At 38.1% G+C, this 18,606-nt stretch overlaps 1 pseudogene; it reads right to left on the bottom strand.

Annotated features, from left to right (window-relative positions):
• Window positions 1-1,053: 1,053 nt before the first annotated feature.
• Window positions 1,054-2,043, bottom strand: LOC140502323 (SAP30-binding protein pseudogene; annotated as a pseudogene).
• Window positions 2,044-18,606: the final 16,563 nt, after the last annotated feature.

Genomic DNA, 18,606 nt, shown 5'->3' with positions numbered 1-18,606 from the left:
TTGCATGTAAAAACAATTTTTAACATTCATTTTTAAAACTTTGAGTTCCAACTTCTCTCCTTCCTTCCTCCCCACTCATCCCCACTGAGAAGACAAGCAATTCAACATATTAAACATGTGTAGTTATGCAAAAGACTTCCAAAGAAGTCATGTTGTGAAAGATTAACTATATTTCCCTCCATTCTATCCTGTCCCCCATTTATTCTATTCTCTCTTTTGACCCTATCCTTCCTCAAAAGTGTTTACTTCTAATTTCCCCCTCCTCCCATTTGCCCTCCCTTCTATCATCCCTCCCATACCCTATTTATCCCCTTCTCCCCTACTTTCCTGTAGTGTAAGATGGATTTTCATAGCAAATTGAGTGTGCATATTATTCCCTCCTTAAGCCAAAAGTGATGAGAATAAGGTTCTCTCCTACATCAGGTCCATGTGGAAAATTATGTGACATTCATTGGGGATGGATACAAAAATAAAGGCATAGCGCCTACCCTTACAGAGTCTCTACTTGAGGGGTGGATGGGTTATATATATAATATATATATGAATATATATTATATATATATATATATGTAAAGGTATTTGAAGTTGGAGAAAAGAATGATCTGAAATTCTGAAACAGAATGGATTTTTAATCTCACTTTACACATTTACTAGGTGTTCAAACCTGGGCAAGTCATGGAACTTTTGCGTGCCTCAGATTCCACATTGTAAAATGGGGATTAATAATAGTACTCACATCCCAGAAATGTTGAGAGAATAAAATGTGAAATTTGTAAAGTGCTTTGCAAACCTCAAAACATCATATAATGCTATTACTGTTATTTTTGTTATTAGTATTATATCCAACCCCTTCATTTTAATACCCTGATGGGCAACAAGGTTCCTTCCGGATGACTGGACAACAGATTCTCTCACCACAACAAGAAAGAGGTTTTTCAGGAATGGGAAAGCTTTAGTCCAGTGAATACATGGGGTGCCACATTTAAGGGGGCATTCCACATATAGGGTTCATAGCTGTCCTTCAGTAAAAATGTACGTCCATCCCTGTGTCAATCACTGGTTGACTTTCTTCACAATGGTGCCTACAAGTGAGATGATCATGATCTTAGAGTCACTAGCATTAGTTGTCAATGTGATAACAGCTGGCACAGGAGTTGTTATGTGCTGGGCTATCTAGTCACTGAGATAGGAGAATCCCTCTTTGTCTTCTGAGCATCTATAGCCCCAGTGTTGGCTGCCACAATGGTTGTGGTACCCTTGTTGGTGCCCATCACAAACTCAATTTTTGTTCTCCCCTCTTTTGGTTTTTTCCAATTTGTCCATTTTGATCTTCTGTGCTGTAGTAGTGACTCCTAATAGGAGTCCTTAGACCATCCATGGGATCAAACATTCTTGGGACAATGGGTGCCAAGTTCATTGATTGTACAGTACTGGATAAACTTCTCATAGATGCTGGGATTCCGAAATTCCTTCTTCCTCTGGAGAAGGTAGTTCATACTCATCCCTTCCTTTGTCTTCTGCTTAAATAACTTCTGTATCTTGTCCTGGAGGAGATCTGAGCATTTGCCAGCTGGCTTTGGGTGGATATTAATGTCATCTGGAGAAGATATGTTTGACTCTCTTGGAGAAGGAGGCAACCAGCTCCTGAGGATCTCTCTGAACACTCCTTTCCATCGTTAGACTTGGGTTTTCAGTCTCTAAATCTTCATCTTCCCATTATCTTCTGGGTTCCTCGACCCTTTCTTCATAACCATCTTGATCTCCCTGAAGTCGAGAAAAATCGTCATCTCCACAGGCTTCAGACACTAAGCCACCTTTTTCCTCCACCGTGGTCACCTTCCCAGCAGCCTCCACTCTGGCCTCACCGTCAGATTCGGGCTCTGAATCCTCCTCGTAAACCACCAGAGACGACAGAATGTTTTTCTGGTCAGCTATCTTCCTCCATCCCAGCCAACGCCCGCACTCCTGAAGGATGTGGGAAGGATGCTGGGAGCCTGCTGATCCCACCATAAGTGAAATGTCCTCCTCCCTTCCTCCCTCCATCTCGGAGCCCAGTTCCCAAAGGATGCTGGGACATAGCTCCCTACCCAAGGGAGCATGCCTGTCGTGCCAGAAGTGAAAGGTCACCTATGCTTTCTCCCTTCTTGCCACCTTCTCTCCCGTCCTTGTTAATAGTTTTGAGACACTCGTCCTACCCTTGCAACTTTTGTGCTCAATAGAAGCTTTGGAGGCTCCTTACTCCCTGAGTAAAGTAAGAGAATCCCCTGAAAGCCCTTCGAAATCTGGCTCCAGATTTTGTTAATTGATTGGATCAAATGAGATGTCATTTGTAAACAGTTTAGAACAGTGCCTGGCAAATAGTAGGCACAGTAGAGTCATCTGGGTGCAGTGGCTGGATATGGATCAGGAGGTCTGGAGCTGGACCAGGATGCCCTGGAAGACCTCCGCCTTTTTAAGCTAAGGTCTTTCTGAGTGCTCACTTTGAGTGAGGCAGTGCCCATTTAGTGAGGGGAAGGTAGCAGTGGCAGGGAAACCAAAGAGAGTCCAAGAATCTGACCTTAGAGGCTTAATAGCTGTGTGGTCCTGGGCAAGTCACCTAACCTCTTCCCTCCTTCAGTCTTCCCAGAGTTGCTTTGATTTGTTGTTATTTTTCCTTCATTTTCAAAGCAACCACACCAACAATGTCAACATTTCAAAAAGTTGCTTCCAGTTTTGTTTTTGAAAATTTTTGTTTTGATTTGGATGGTTAGAGTTTCTCTCTTTTTTCATTTTTTTTTGCAAGGGGAGAAATGAAAGAAGAGGATGCGGAGAGAGAAATATCAGAGAAAACCCCAGGGTTATATGGTTATTTTTCAAAAGAGAAATGATAAGAAATATATCATCTTGACAAGTTGGGGTGGTTTCACACCCTCTACCAGGACATCTTACAGAATTGGGTCATCCATCAGATTTGGGAGGTGATTCAGAAGGCAGTGTACCTTGTCATGTCACCAAGAAAAGTCAGTGTCAACAACAGATGATCATAATATACTTAACTATTAGGTCCTGCTAGAGTGATTTCATAATAGTGTTATCTGAGTTATGAAAATGAAATAACACCAATGCATCACTAAGTTAAGATTCTTGCCAAGCCCTCATCTGCTGTGTGTCACATTTAGATCAGCAGCAAAAGCAAGAGGGCCAGTGCTGACTTTCCCTGAACAACAGACTGACGTTGGGTTGTGTGGTTGCTATAACAATTTTATCCTTCTCCACAGGACAGCACCAAATGGCCCTGACTCAAAACTGTGACTGGAAATCAGGCGGTGCAGCTGCCAGCAATTATTATGGGTGTTACTGAATTACTTGCCACAAACTGGCCCTCAATAAAGTCCATTTAAAACAATAACACTGGAAAGAGGAAGCTGTGTACACTTTCAAATGCTTTTACCTCCTTCACAATTGCTTTCCTAATTGATTTTTCTTTCCCCCCTCAGATGTCTTATTTCATTTCTGATCTTTAGCCAAAAGTCAGATCAATAATTTGGAACTTGCAATGTTATATGAAGCAACATGTCTGGATGCTCCCTGGCTGCTGTCAATAATTTCTTTTCTTTTCCTTCTTCTGGAACATAGTAGGTTCATAAATAAATTCTTGTTCCCTTATCCCTTTCTTCATCCCCCTCTTCCTTTTAGGGTTTTGATCTTTTGACACTGAGCTCCAAATGATCAACTTTAGTTATCTAGTGATGGCAATTCCCCTCTGAACAAAGGCTAGTTGTGTAAATTCAGACTTGACCCAAATCTTTGGTGATGTATTACTGATGAAAGAGGGACCTTTCAGAGAAGCTGAAGGTTTTAGAACAACAAAAAAAATCATCTAATAAAATTAATAGCCAAAAGGCTTTGTTTCAAATAAAATGTACTGTTCTGTTTGGAATACTGTAATGCTTCAACATTAAGTAATGGACCTTGTATTTAAGATGCAGAATTATAGGTAGGACAATTATAAAGAAATCATAAAGCTTCTATATATCTTATAGGCTGGATATTTTGTAACATATCCAAACCAATGCTGCTATCAAAACTAAGCCTGATATTGGAGGCAGACTCATAATTTATGTGTTCATACAACCCCACATCTACTTGATGACTTTGCTCCAGCTGGCTCAGAATCCAAGACTGCTTTGGCATTGTCATTTGGACTGACTCATGGAAGAAGAGTGGAGGGTGTTGTGCAACTTGAAGTAGATACCCCTAAATGTCAGTAGAGTAACAAGAATAATTTTGCTAACTATTCTCCTCTCTTTGTTTCCAGAAGTGAGCTAAATAAAAAGGTCATCAATGAGAGTGATCAAAATATCCAAGGAGGATGAATGATCCTTGTACTGGAAAGTACAGAACCAACATGACTCCACTCTAGTCAAAACCCAACATAAAGAAGGAGAAAGTAAGAGAGCACCCAGGCTGTTCTTACAGGAAGCTTACTCACTGAATTGAAGTCATCTGGTTCAAATGAACCTCATCCTCAGGTATTAAAATAACTGGCAGCTGTAATTATTAAAAAATCCTGGAGAATGGAAGATACTGCAGGACGGGTAAAAGGAAGATGTCCTGATTTTGGGGGAAAAAAAGGAACAGAAAAGAAATCTAAAAATTATAGCACAGTGTGCTTGACTTTAATTCTTGTCAACATTCTAAAATAAAATTAATGAATTAAATATTTTTTTAAACATTAAAGGTATTGTTATATAATATCAAAAAAGGAAGAAGTGATGAACTGATAACAATAGCTAACATAGTACTTTAAGGTTTACAAAACACTATGTATATGTATATATATATATACATATATATGTATAGGTATAATTTCATTTGATCCTAACAATGACCCTTTGAAATATGTGCTATTATTATCCCCATTTTACAGATGAGGAAACTGAATCTCAGAGAGATTAAGTGACTTGACCAGGGTCATGCAAGTGGTAAGTTTCTGATGTGAGATTAGAAATTCGTGACTCTTAAGCCTAGCACTGTATCCACTAAGGGTTAATAAACACTTATTATATAATTGCGTAATTATTTGGCTATAAAATTAAAGAAATTCTGTACATTTTATTTGTCTAACCTTTGGCAAAGCATTTGCAAAAGCATCTCGCAATTCTTATGAGGAGCTTTGTGCTACTTTGATAGTATAGTAGGGTGGGTTCAGTTCTAGTTGAATAGGTGAGCTGAAGGAGTGGTGGTTAATAGTTCAATGTGCAACTTGGAAAGAGGTCTCTACTGGTATGCCCCAGTGCTTTGCCCTGTGATGTTTGAATTTTCTCCCCCAGCGGCTTTGAAAAAAGGCATATATAGCATTATCATTAAATTTATAAATGGCACAGAGCCAAGAGATACAACAAACTCACTGAATTAAAAAAAAGTTCTTGACAAGAAAGAACAAAGGACCAAATGTAATTTGGTAAAATTTAATAATCTTATATTTGGGATGAAAAACAATCAACATGATGCAAGGTAAAATGTATTGGTCTGAATTCAGAGGATGTTGATTCAAATTCCACCTGTGATGCTCATGCCCTGTGTGACCTTGGGCAAGTCACATATTGAATATCTGTGGACCTCAGTCTCCTTTCTAAAATAAAAGAGTTGGAGTAAATTATTTCTGTGGGCCCTTCCAGCTCTAAGTCTATGATCCTATGAATATTTTAAGATGGAGGAAGCATGAATAGGCTGATATTTGATTGGCTTTTAGTGGACTGCAAATTTAATGTGAATCAAGAATGTGATATGTTAACCAAAAAGTCAATAAGATCTTAGCTTATATTGAGAAATATGGCAATCAGGACTAAGAAGGTAAGAATCCCATGGTACTCTTCCTCAGCCAGACTCTATGTAGATCATTTTGTTCAGGTCAGGGCAACATCTGTTATGAAGAATTAAAAACCATTATGGTAAAGGGTCTATAGCCCATACCATATGAGGATTCTTTGAAGGGACTATAGTTTTTTATATTGTAAAGGAGGAGATCCAAGGGAAAATAATAGCTGTTTTCAATCTAAAGGGCTGTTTTATGATAGAAGGAGTAGATTTTGGAGAAAGTATGGCATAGCAGAAAGAATGGTTCATTTGGAATCATAGACGTGTTTAAATCCCTGTTCTGATCCTTAATAACTGTGTGACTTTTGGCAATCTACTTAACCTTTCTAGGCCCTAGTTTTTTCTATAAAATGAAAGGAGTTGATTATATATTTAGCAGGTTTATTTCCAGCTCCAAATCTATGAGCCTATGAGTTCGACTTCCTACCCCAGAAGATAGAAAATCTTGAAAATTGGAGGAGATCTGTGCTATCTCATAAAGTAACAATTTCTTTATCACCAAAGGTTTGCTAGTAGAAGGTGTAAGATGACCACTTGTCAGGATGTTTAGAGGAGGATCTTATGTCTATAAAGTATTTTGCAAACATTAAAGTGATGTGGATATGCTATTATAATTACATATATATGTATATGTCTTTACATGTACATATATATGCATATACACATGTTATTTCCCTTCCTCTTTCAAATGAAAATTCCTTGAGGGCAAGGACTCTCCCCTCCTCACCCTTGATTTTGGATTCCTAGCGCCTGGAACAGTGCCTGGTAGATAGCAGATGGTGGCTCCCTTCTAAAATCATAGTATAACTTCTGATGTTCCTTACAATGTTATGATTCTAGGGAGGAAGTCAAGGTGGCAAGAAGGGAGGACAGAAATAGGTTTTTGCTCAGACTTTTGGAGCAGAGAGATACCATACTGGAAACAATATTTTGAGAAACATTGATCTCCTCTATACAGTCTCTGGTCTGGCCATATTGACCTTCTTATTCTTCACACATGACACTCCATTTCTCAACTCTATGTCTTTATACTGGTTATTGTCCATGCCTGGAATGTTCTCCCCTTTCACCTTAATCTGCTAGATACCTTCCAGATTCAGCTCAAGTACAACCTTCTGCAGGAGACATTTCCATGTCTCCTTCAGGCAATTCATACCTTCTACCACAAGGCTACCTGTATATGTACGGAGGTAGGTGGTAGAGTGGATATAAAGTGCTAGACCTGGAATCACAAAGCTTTGAGTTCAAATTTGGACTCAGTTACCTACTAACTGTGTGAACCTGGGCAAGTTACTTGATCTTTGCCTGCCTCAGTTTCTTCAGTTGCAAAAAGGGGATAATAATGATAATAATAATAATAGTAATAATAATACCTTCCTCCAAGGGTTGTTTTGAGGATAAAAAAGATAATATTTGTGAAGCTTTGTACAGCTTAAAGTATCATATAATTGATAGGTATTATTATTATCCATTTATATACGTCTTTCCCTCCTCCCCTTCAAATGAAAACTCCTGGAGGTCAAGGACTTTTTCAGCTCTTGGTTTTGCAAATGTTTTGCAGAACTTAAAATGCTGGGTACATGCTTGTTGTGATTGTTAATATTTGCTCATATTAAAAGTTATCCAGGTCTGGAATGAAGGCATTCAAAGGCATTCAAAAGCATTGGTTTTCAGTTCACATTATCTCTGGACCTCATCCAACTCTCTACCATTCTTATATGAAGTCAGAGAAGGAAAGAGGTCAAAAGATCAAAGAGTTAGAATTTAAGTGACATAACATATCATTACCTATAATTACATTATAGTAACTGAAGCCGGAAGGGTTGAATGGCTTTTCTAGGATCATAGAGATAGCAAGTATGAAAGTCAATATTATGATCCAGGTCTTCGGATTCCAAACTGAATCCTCTTTTTACCATACCAGATAAGAAATACTATTATGCAAGAGGCATCCTTCAATAAAACCTGGAAACTTAACTTATAAGTGTAATAAAATATCAGGAAGATGGTATGGTTAGATGGCCAAGGCTGGTTAGACATAATGAGTTCTCACCAATCAGCTTGTCCCTAGGACCAGGGCTGGAAATCCAACTGGGTGGATAGCTGTGAGGACAACACTGACAACATGGACTTGTGGTGGCATGATAGGAAGATAGCATGGTCAAGTGACAGAAGACAGATAGATATAAGCTAATTGGAGGAGGGAAAGTGTGCTAATAATTATACGGATCATTGAAATCATAGGATCAAAGGATCACAGATTTAGTGATACAATGGACTTTAGAGGTCATCCATTCACTTTACAGATGAAAAAATTGAGATCCAGAGAGATTGAGACTTGCCCAAGATCACATAGGCAGTAAGAGGTATAGATGGAATTCTATCTCATACCCTCTTATTCCAAATTTACCATTTTCTCTTGGTACAATGCTATGAAATTTTGAAAGTATAGAAGCCCTAACTAGATGTAGTCTCATAATAATAGTTATAATTTGTAGGCCCAGAACCCAAGACTCTGTGGACCAATAATTTTAAGTTCTATATATGATGATTTTTATGATATAGAAAATCCTACTTGTTAATGGCCACATACTATGTATTCTTACATCAAATGGGCTTGTTCTACTTGCCAAACAGACTTTTCCCAGTCTTCAAAATTCAATTGGGATATGGGAAAACTTGGAGGTATTTTTCATAAACTGCAAATTCCCATAAAAGTTCACAGTCACTTTTGTTGCCTTTTCCTTGATGGCTCATTCTGCTTCTAGTTGGTCCTGTTGAAGACATCCAAGTCAATGAAATGGTGAGGAGAAACTGGAATATACTTTATAAAACTGGTTTTGGAAGAGGAATATGACTCTTTGGAAGAGCTGAACATAGAAACAATTGGCACTCTGGCTAAAAATATTAAACATGCGATTGACTGTGACTTTATTTGAGGATAATTTCATTAGTTTGTTAATTGTGTCTTACTTCCTGGGACAATGAACAAAATGTAAATAACTACCACTGAAACTTTGGCAATAGCAATGAATGAAGCAAAAATAAGAAAATAGTGGGAAACCATTTGCTCTGACAGTCTCTGCCTGAGTCAGTTACTAACAAGCTCAGTATGTGACATCTTCATTATTCTGTATTCTTGAACAAAGTTTACATAAAATGGCTCATTCAAGTCTATATGTCTTAGTTTGTCAAATAAGGCATTCCATTATTTGATCTCATTTTTCCTAAACAATTTTATTCAGGTGTCATAATATCTCATACACCTTTTCAACTTTGTTTTTAAATTTTCCTTCTTAGTGTCATCAACATGGTAAATATCAACAAATATGAACACTAACTCATATAATAAAAAAGAGAGGACTGCATGCAAAACCATGAGTCTTCATAATATGCAACTTGTTTTTTTCATATTTCAAATTTAATGTGATAGTTCCAACACTATTCTGCTTGTCTATGTCCCCATCTGAACCTCCATCTCTTTTCTATTTTTAATGATCCATTACTCCTATTTTCTTTCATTTTCCCTCCTTTTTCAAAGTACCATTATCAATGTCCACCTTCCTGTCTCTTTTCTTCCCTTTTCCATTCCCACTATTACAATTCAAGTTCCTTTATATCTCTTATCTGAAGTACTAAAGAAGTCTCCTACCTGGCCTCCATCTGCAAAGGAACACTTCTACAAGATTAATCATTTACAGGTGCAGTTCAAATTACTCTATATGTAATACTCCAGATGTTCCTGTTACCAGCACACCTGAAGACTACTGCTATGAATAATTTCAAGTGTCTAATTGCATAGTATAATGAACTCTCTATTTATTGAGCAATAAACTAAACACTATTCAATAAAGAAAAATATAACATTCATAGCAATGGGGCAGAGCCAAGATGATGGACAGACCTGCTATAGCTCTACCCCCAAAGCTCATAAAATATCTGTAAAAATGACTCTAAACAAATTCTAGGGCAGCAGAAACCACAAAATGACAGAGTGAAAGAGATTTTAAGCCCAAGACAGTCTGGAAGGTTGACAGGAAAGGTCTATCACACCAGGCTCAGAGCAGAGTACAGCCTGTGGAGCACAGCCCATGGAGTATAGCCCAGCCTTGATCATGCTGCCTGGCAGGGACTGGAGCAGGCTTCAGGGCATGGAATCCTGGGCAGGCTCTGAGGTTCACAGATTTCTCACACAAACACCAAAGACAACTCCAAAGGTCAGTGAGAAAGCTCTTTTACCTCGGTGAGAAGGGAGCAGGATCCAGCCCTAGTCCCAGACCCAGGACAGTAGCAGACACTGCAGGACAGCTCCATTTTAGGAGCCCTCACTCTAAAGACCCTGGGGAATTGAGCGGCCAATCTGGGTCTCAGTTCTGAGTGGCAGTCCTGGGATAAAGAGGAGCACTGGCCTGGTGGAGCTGATGGAGGTTTTGGAGAGGATCCTGGGCAGAAAAGCTTGTGGTTGCTCCCATATCAGAGTACAGGCCAGGAGAGGAGTAAACATCTTTCCCTTGATTGTGTCACCATGGAGGAACTGAGAACTTACAGGTCCCTAGAGTATACCTTGCATTTGACAAAGGACTCTAAAGTCAAGTAACTGGCTGGGAAAATGCCCCAAAAGGGTAAAAAATAAGACTACAGAAGGTTACTTTCTTGGTGAACAGGTCTTTTCTTCCATCCTTTTGGATGATTAAGAACAATGCATACCATCAGAGGAAGACATAAAAGTCAAGGCTTCTGCATCCAAAACCACCAAAATTAATATACAATGCTCTCAGGCCATGGAAGAGCTCAAAATGGATTTTGAAAACCAGTTAAGAGAGGTGGAGGAAAAATTGCAAAAAGAAATGAGAGTGATTCAAGAAAATCATGAAAAGCGAGTCAACAACTAAAGGAGAACCAAAAAAATGCTGAAGAAAATAACACCTTTAAAAATAGACTAACCCAAGTGGCAAAAGAGGTACAAAAAGCCAATGAGGAGAAGAATGCCTTAGAAATCAGAATTAGCCAAATGGAAAAGGAAGTTCAAAAGCTCACTGAAGAAAATAGTTCATTAAAAATTAGAATGGAGAAGATGGAAGCTAATGACTTTATGAGAAACCAAGAAATTATAAAACAAAACTGAAAATGTGAAAAAATTGAAGACAATGTGAAATATCTCATTCGAAAAACAACTGACCTGGAAAATAGGTCCAGGAAAGATAATTTAAAAATTATGGAGCTTCTTGAAAGCCATGATGAAAAAAAGAGCCTAGACATCATCTTTCATGAAATTATCAAGGAAAATTGCCCTGATACTCTTGATCCAGAGGGTAAAATAGAAATGGAAAGAATCCACCGATCACTCCCTGAAAGAGATCCAAAAACATTCATAGCAACATCCTTTAGTAAAACATATCATTATATGTATATACGTAATATATATAATATAATATATAATAATAATAATAGCAACATCCTTAATCAATACCAAGTATTCAAAAATTCTTTTTCAAAATACCACATCATCCACCCCTAGGTCACAATAAGAACAATCTTCTTAATCAATTCCAAACATCCAAATAAAGTCCTCTTTTATCTTAACTCTAGGTTATCTTCCAAGTCCCATGGCTCTTTGTGGGCTGACCACTCCTGACTCTCCACTGGATTTGCCTTTAGGTAGCTCTCCATTCCTCTTCCATGTCTCAGTTCAGGGGGACTGCTCCACTCCTCAGCTTCTGCCTCTGGGAAAACAAACTCAACAGGGCAACCAAAATACAAACATACACCACCAATACCATCATCTCAATTCACCTTCAAAGTCCAGAGGTTCAGTTATAACAGCTCAGTTTAATTTAACAGCTTTCAAAAGGGGCTAAACCTCCTTCTCATGGGCAGGTTTATGCCCTACAGTTCTATTCACTTTCAAAGTTCAGAGACTCTTTCAGCAAGTCTCTGTCATCAGAGTTCTCCATTCTGCTCCCAGAGGTCTCCTCTCCCAGCTCTTGGAGGTCTCCTCTCCCAACTCATAGAGGTGTTTCCTCAGCTCTCAGAGGTCTCAATGCTGTCTCACCCCTTCCATACTAACTCTCTTCACCTCTGATTTCTCAACACTGGCTTTCTCTTTATATACATTTCTACTCAGCATCTGATTGACTAGAGCCCACATGCACATATCTAATTGGTTAGAGCCCACATTCTTGTATCTGATTGGTTAGAGCCCACTTGCATATATCTGAGTAGTTAAAACTCAATCCAGAAAAACAGCAGAAGATTCCACTTTGCTTGCTGTTACAGAGAGAGAGAGAGAGAGAGAGAGAGAGAGAGAGAGAGAGAGAGAGAGAGAGAGAGAGAGAGAGAGAGAGAAGTAACAATTGAGCATGATTTCATTGGTAAAAGGAATCGCTCCACCAATGCCATTTATCACTTTCTCTGGAAGGTAGATGCCAGGCAATATGTGCCAAGCACTGTGCTAAGCACTTTACAAATATTATTTCATCTGATCTTCACAGCAGCCCTGGGAGAGAGGTATTATTATTATCCTTATTTTACAGATGAGTAATTCGAGGCAAATAGGCTAAGTGACTTGCTCGAGGACAAATGGCTACTAAGTATCTGAGGCCAGAATTGAACTCAGTTCTCTCTGATTCTAGATCCAATGCTCTATATATTGTGCCACCTCATTGCCCCTACATTTATATATTATATATACATATATGTATATATACACATACATACATACACACATAGATCCCTCAAATTATGTTATACACATACAATTTATATATGTCACACATATACATTTCTATGTATATACATGCAAGAGAAAAACTTTATTGTCAGAGAGAATTCCTTATGATAAAATTCTATCAATTCAAACTAGTAACTGCTTTTAGAGAAACATATAAATATGTAATCATGAAAATATACATGTGCATATACAAATATATTGAACATATATTTAATGTGTGTTGTTTGCATGGCCATCTCCAGTGTCTTGATCTATGTCTTGTCATAGGACTCCAATGACTCTAGAGGAGAGAGTGAGACTGATGACTGCACAGCTCTGCCTCACTTAAATCCAGTTCGCTTGAAAGTTAAGAAATCACCCTCCTGTTGTCTCTGGTCATCTTTTAGAACAAAAGATGAATAACAACAAGAAAGTGTGTTGTCCATGTAGGTTATGTCTATTCAAATGCATTGTCTAAATGTGGTTTATAGGGAGGCATGAAGGGACATCTCTGGACACTCACCAGCTTCTCTCAGGGAAGACTTTGATTGTTGCTTGGAGGGGATAAGGATACTGGAATCACTAGGTTGGCCGCTCTGTTGTACTGAGAAAAGTCATGCCAGACTAGAATGATATCTATCTGCCCCCATCTTCTCCATATTACTAGTCTAGGGGAAACTAGATGTATGTTCAAACTCCTTTCCTAGTCACTATTCCTTAAAATGAAAGGAGCACACCAAACTTGTGTCCAAAGGTTTGGGTCCTCTCCACTAAATCCTAGTTACTTTAAATCTAGAAACTGACAAAAAAATAAAGCAAGCCCTGATTCATAACATTTGCTAATTTTTGAAGTGTAAATACTCATACTGGAAATTTAACAGTTAGTTCTCCAGACCTGGTTTAAGCTGGCTCCATCTTAGCCCTGTTCCTTGTGACAACTTCCTTCCCACCCCATAGAAGCACACAGTTTCCAGTGACGATTTTCTCCACCAATGAAAAGTGTTCTAGGCAAATGCACCAAACTTGAAATCCAGAATGCATATATATATATATATATATATACACACAACATATGTGTGTGTCTATGTGTATTTACATATATACAAACAAATATATATATATCTTGGATAGAATCTACAGACAGGTGATGAGCTAGGTCTCATTGTCTAGTAAGAATAAATTGGTCTGGATGCTGAATTTGTAAAATTATCCAATCATAACCAACAACAAACATGTCAAAATGAGCTTATGCAAAAGTAAATTCAAGCTAACAAGTGTGTGAACTAAGAAACTCTTGCTCTCTTTCCAAAGAAGCATTTTGAAATGGAGTTAGGAGCAGGTGGGAGGCTTAAGGATTCTTCACCTGGCAGGCTGGAAAGTCAACATGCTTGCAATGCTGCCATCAGACAAGGAGGGGAAAGCAGACTCCCATGAAAGAGGAAGAAGGCCCATTTACTATTTCCTCCTCCAGGACTGAACAGCTGCTGAGGATTGGTAAATGTTTCCTTTCTGGAGCACCTACAGAATGAGGAAAAGGTGCCAAAAGAACAGATAAAAGAAAATGATGTAGACATTTAAAACAAACTCTTTCTGGCTAAGGAAAACAGATGGTGGGGTGGAAAAGAAAGCTGGATGTATCCATCCCCTGGGGAGGCCAGTAGACAACCTTGTTGACTTATTGAATTATCAAAGAAAATCAAAAGCTGTACAACTCTGCTAATTCAGGCTTGGCCAGTTGGGAAGCTAAACTTGCTTTTCCATCACCAGGGACAAATCAAATCTACTAAACAAACTGAATAAACAAGTAAACTGTGAGATAATTCATTTAAGAGAAAAAACTCTTCTAGGGGCATCCTTAGTCACTTTCAAGACTAGTGGAGTAAGATTGGTTCATTGAATCATAAAACCTCACCTAACCCATACCTGAAAAAGGAAACGTCACAATAATACATTGACAAGTGCTCCTATAACCTTTGCCTGAAGGCCTTCAGTAATAGGGACCCAATATATTCCAAGACTCCAGCTGTAATGGTCATTTAAATGGGAAGATCTTTCCCATTCATTAATAGGCCCATGTGACCTGACTAGTTCACATGGAAGCCTGAGTCACATGAGTCTGTGGTAGGAGGAACTTGCTGAAGGGGTGGAGCAGGAAGGATGGAATAGGAAGAGGCAGAGCTAGAGCAGAGCTGAGAGGAAGTTAGTCATGAGAGTAGTCAGCTAGGCAAGATGCAGGCAGCTGGCTAGCGTGAGTGAAAGAGCTTGTTTGTGATTTGTTTAATGGAGCTGGTTTGTGGGAATCCTGGCAGGGGGAAGGCTTGGGGATGATGTTGTCCTCTGCATTGTTATTGTGTATAGATTATGATGGATTTGGCTTTCTGGTGTCTCAATAAATGTTTTGGTTCTGTGTAATATGTGGATAGTCTATTGTATTTCATGATTCAGAATTGCACCAGGACATTCATGGTTTCTGTAGGTGCTGTGATTATCATGTTGGCTCTATACCAGTCCACATCTCTTTGCAGAAACTAGTGGTTAGGAAGATATGTTCTTCCCCAACTCTGCCATCTCCTACCAATACATTAAGCATAAATTTGCCTTGATACTTTATGGCCTTTGCACTTTCTGCTTCCCTTTCCTAATGTCATACAGAACAAGCCTAATCCCTTTTCCATTTGGCTGCCTTTCAAATGCTTGAAAACAGCATGTTTTACCTGAATCTTCTCTATTTCAGCTCTATTCCCAGTTCCTTTAACCAATTCTCATGTGACGTGAACATCAGGCTCTTTTCTCTCCTAGTCCTTTCTCCAGCATATTGGGGGAGGGGGAGAAGGCTCCTTAAATTGTGTTTCCCAGAACTGAACACAAGACTCCTGATGTGGTCTGACCAGTATAAGACTTAAGTTGCATTACCACTTATTCCTGGAAGCTAATCTCAATGCAGTCCAAGATGTCATTAGGTTTTTTTGGCTTCCATTTCATATTCTTGACTCAGAATTTCTTTTTTTCCTGAAAAATTGTTATTTAACTAGGTCTCCTCCATTTGGAACTTGCAAAGTCATTTTAAAAAATTAAGGTAAAACTTTACATTTATCCCTGTTAAGTTTCATTCCATTCAGTTTGGCCCAGTGTTTTAGCATGTTCAAATTCATGTGTATTCTGTTTCTTACCATTCACTTGTATTAGCTATCTCTTCCAACTTTGTGTCGTCTATGAATTTGCATCCCATCTTTGCTTTCATCAAAGTCACTGATAAAATATTGAAATATCAAATGGCCAAGTACAAGTCTATGGAGCACTTGCCTGGAAGCCTTCTTCCAAGCTAACATCAAACTGTTAATGACTAACTAATCTTCAAATCAGGCCATTTAGTCAGTTCCAAATCCAAATTGTCTTAGAGTCTAGACCACATTTCTCCATTTTTTTTCCCCTAAGAGTAGCTTGAAGACAATCTGTTCAAATCTGGACAAACTCTACTTATATCATTCTTCCTGATGATCTAATATTTTAGCAAACCCTATCACAACAGGAAATAATGTTAGTCTGGCATGACCTACTTTGCTGAAGTCATGCCAACAGTTTATTATCATTCTATTGTTTTAAAAAATATTTACCAACTATTTATTCAATTATAACTCCTATACAAAGAACAAAAATCAAGTGCTTTGGCCAAGAATGTCTAGCTTTCCTTCTGTCCTTCCTTGCTTCCTCCTTTTTCTCTTTCTGTCTCTTTAAGATTAGGACAATATTTGTCTTTTTCCAGTCATGCATTACCTGTCTTTTTCTCTATGATCTTTTATACATAATTGAAAGAGACTCAATAATCACATTGGCCAGTTCTTTCAGCATCATAGAACTTGGGTTCATTCGGATCCAGGTAATTTAATTCATCAAGGATAAACTGAGTCTCTTCTTACTTATCTTGTATGTCAGCTCCCAATTATCCTTTTTTCTTTCACTTCATCTTTTCTAGTTTGAAGGTAATTTTGTTTGGTAGAGAAAAACCTTCTCTTTGTTCTCAGTTATCATTCCATCCATCCTGATTCCTTCTCTGATCTTCCTTTTACTCACTGTATCCAAAAAAATTACAAAAAACAAACCCACAACACTTTTTGGTCCTTATCTTTCCTTGGCAGCCTCACTTCATTCTGAAATCTGGAATTCCTAACACTATTAAAATTAAAAATTAAATTTTTATTGATGTGCTTTAATTTTATATTGCCAATATTTTCCAATGTTCCTGTTCTCCTCTCTCTCCCAGAGAGCTTATAAAAAACAAGGAAAAAGAAAATAAAATGCATCAGCAAAATGAACCAACATATTGAAAACATCTGATATTATGTGTAGTACTCCACACACCCCCATATCTGTAAAAAAAGGTCTGTGCTGAGGGAGGATATGCTTTATCCTATCTCTTCTTTGGAACCAAGTTTAGACACTGTCATTTCAGAGCATTCAAGATAGATTGTCTTGTTGTGTTATTAGCTCCATTTTCATTATTGTGGTCACTATATATATATTATTTTTCTTGTTCTGCTTACTTTTCTTTGCATCAATTCAAATAAGTAGTTCCATGCTTCTCTACATTTTTGTGTTCACTGCGCTTTCTATTTGTGTGCCTTAACTTGTTTAGTTATTCCTCTTTCAATGGACATTGACTTTGTTTCCGGTTCTTTCCTAATATAAGGATTGATCCTATAAATATTTTGATGGTTATCTAAATGCATTTTTGACATATACTCCATTAGATGGTGAGTTCCTCTAAGGCAGAGTTATTTTTTGTCTTTCTTTGTATCCCCAATACATAGCAAAGTATCTGGCATATAGTAGATGCTTAGTAAACATTTATTGACTCAATTGACTGTGTATGAGGTTTCTTTTGATCTTTGACATCCTTGAGATATACATATGGCAGTGGGATCTCTGGGTCCAAGGACATTTTAGTCACTATCTCTGCAGAATTGAAAATTGTTTTCTAAAATTTTGAAATCAATGCATACTAATAGTGAACCTATTTTTCTACAACTCTTCCCACATTGACTATTCCTGTTTTGACTTTCATATCTCTTATTAGCTTATGTTTATAGTACCGTACTTGATATCTATGTATCTGTCTATCTACACACACATATATAGATAGATATAGATATTTGGAGGCAATCAAAATTATGTAATTTGCCTAGAGTCACACAGCTAGTAAGTGTCTGAGATGGGATTTGAACTCATGTCCCCTGACCCCAGGGCCAGTGCTCTATCCACTGCATCACCTACCTGTCCCTATGCTATACTTTTGTATTTATTCATTTACCTACTCTTATTGGCCTCTCTGAGCATATCTTTTAAAAATTACACTTGGTTGGTGAGTTTTCCACATGTTCATGCTAGTTTCTTTAGAAAAGTATTTTTTTTCCTTCTCAGCTTCGGTTCTGCTTTTGATTTCAGAATTATATTCTTAAGAATTTATAGCTTGTGGATTCTCCTTAAGGAGACAGTGTAAGCAGAAATAAAATATGCCACCTCATTCACAGCTAGTGTAACTAGAATGGGAAAAAAGAGCACTAGACTAAGAAATGATCAAGAAACTCAAGGAGAAATTACAGTAAGTGAATTTTACCACCTCAGGTTTTCACAAAGAGAGAGCCAGAAGCTTGTGGGCACTCAGGAAGGGTCCAGCCTGGGAGCACAACTGAAAGTAAGTCTCTAGGATCAATGATCATGGGTACATTAGGGAGGCCTGGAGCTGGCAGTTGTATACATGGGGCAGGGACATTGTAGCCTGGACTTTGGTCTAGCCAAGGATGCCCAGGGAATGTATCTATTCTCCTCTGATGCCAAAGCAGGAATTGGGAGACTTTGAGCCTCTGTCCCCACAGGGCAATTATCAGAATATACCTTAGATCTAACTATCCCTAATAGACCACCTAGTTTCACTCTGGTTGGAGCCACTCCTGAGGCCTTAGGGAAAAAAATGCTCATATCTCAGACCACAATTAAAGCAGATTAAGATCAAAGAAGATTCCAGTTTTTCTTCTGGAACT

Source organism: Notamacropus eugenii, chromosome 4, assembly GCF_028372415.1.
Source record: "Notamacropus eugenii isolate mMacEug1 chromosome 4, mMacEug1.pri_v2, whole genome shotgun sequence".
Classification (NCBI taxonomy): domain Eukaryota; kingdom Metazoa; phylum Chordata; class Mammalia; order Diprotodontia; family Macropodidae; genus Notamacropus; species Notamacropus eugenii.
The sequence above is the reverse complement of the archived record's forward strand: the minus strand, read 5'-3'. Positions and strand labels throughout refer to the sequence as shown.